This window comes from Sapajus apella, unplaced genomic scaffold, assembly GCF_009761245.1.
Source record: "Sapajus apella isolate SASKATOON/1434 unplaced genomic scaffold, GSC_monkey_1.0 scaffold13, whole genome shotgun sequence".
Lineage (NCBI taxonomy): Eukaryota > Metazoa > Chordata > Mammalia > Primates > Cebidae > Sapajus > Sapajus apella.
Genome location: NW_022436953.1, coordinates 19931235 through 19933192, shown reverse-complemented (window position 1 = coordinate 19933192; position 1958 = coordinate 19931235).

The following is a 1958-nucleotide window of genomic DNA, read 5'->3' as shown; positions in this document are numbered from 1 at the left end:
GACCTCCCCCTAAAGGGAAGAGAGCTTTCCTTTACCCCCATTCTCCAAATCTCAGTAGAAGGAAGAATTACCTGCAATTCTCCGCAAGCACCAGCCACTGCTGTCATGATGCCATTTTCTCAATCTGCTAGATGAAGCCATTTCAGGATTCTAAGAATTAAACAGTGAATAACTTCACCCTGGCCCAACAGGTGCACCCTACAGCACTACCTCCAGGCCCTGAAAGCAACACCCTCCACCTGATACCGGCCCATTTACCCTCTGGGGTCCACAGGCAGTTCTGCTGGGGGCAAATGGGAAGTGGTACACGGTTAAGAGGCCAGCCTTTCATGGCTGCACTCCACACAGGCCCCAGAAGCTTTGTTGAGGGGGTCCTTGGCCCCCCGAAATCTGGGCATAGCCTAAAAAAAAAAAATCACACAGGCTGGTGGCCAGTATCAGACTCAGGAGGGAAAGCTGAAAATTCAGGCCTGACCACCTCACCTGGCTCTGGCCAGTGTGAGTTCGGGTGGGTAGAGCCCTCTGGGAAGCCACTGGAGTGATGGAGACCTGGAGAACCTTGTAAGTATAAGCTTAGGGCAGCTAGGTACAGGCCCTGTAAGCAGCTGTCCCAGTTCCTCCTGCTGGCATTCTTTTTTCTCCCAAGGTAGAGGATAGATTGAACGAAATACCTGCATATGATGGAATATTCCAGTTTTCTTAATATTAAAGAGCTGTTTAAAGTAAAAATTGTATTAAAAAGATGCCTACAATTCACAAAGAATTTGGATAATTCATAGAGGAAGAAATACAAGGAGCCCTTAAATACTGAAAAGATGTTTAACCTCACTCATAATAAAATAAATGCAAATTACAATGTAAAGAAAAACACTTTCACCTATGAAATTGGCAAAAGATTTGACAGTACCTGTGTTGGTGAGGGTATGAAACGGTCTCATATTAGAATGAACCACATGAAATTGCCAACCTTTGGCTTTTCTGGCCTTCAAAATGCAATTGCATATGGTTCAACCTACTATGTTGTTTGTTGAATAAATTGATACAATCGCTATAGAGGGCAATTTGGCAATATTGGTCAAAATAAACATTCAAATATTTATTGGTCAGATAGATAATGCAGAAGATATCATCAAAGGATATTAATTGCATGAATATTTACAATAGAAAATAGTCCATCCATACATACCATGTACATCTCTTAGTGGAATCTATGAAGCTATATGAAGAATGGAGAAGCTCTTTCTGTACCACTAGAGAAAAATATGCAATTTATTGTTAGCAAAGAATGCAAGATGCGGAACAGTGTGTATAGTATTCCATTATCTGTGCTCGGACAAAAAAGGTGTAGTGGGGTTGAGTGTGTAAAATAGATATATCCATAAGTATATGGAGACTATTTATTGAAAGACCCAAGTTGTCTCTGGGAAGAACTGAGAGACTTGAAGGCAAGGAGGAAAGAGGTTTACCTTTTAGAAGAATGCTTTTTTGTATCATTTGAATTTTGTAACATGTACATGTATTAACCCTTTTTTTTAAAGCTCTGCTTTTTTCATGCCATAGGTGGATTTTAGCCAAAATCATCGAGTTTGGAGTCATACCTGCCAAAAAATGTGGCAATATCTTGGGATTTTTTTGTTTCATTCTCCTTTTTTGCTTTTCTTTTCTTTGTATCTTCTGAATTCTTATGTGGTGTCTACGTTGTGCCCCTAGGATGTTAAAATCTGGGTGGGCAGCACGTGAGAGCAACAATGACCTTTACAAATAGCATAGAGTTCACTGTCGAAGGAAATAAAATCCATTAGAACAGGACACCTAAAGTGCCTGGAAAGAGACAGATGGTGGCGGAGGTAAGTGGGTGGGAAGTTCCAGGTGTCCCCTGTGGCAAGCTTGGCTCCAGTCCCCCAAATCATTTCTTAAATGTGAATCCAGAAAGTAGAGAATGTAAAACTAACCTCAAA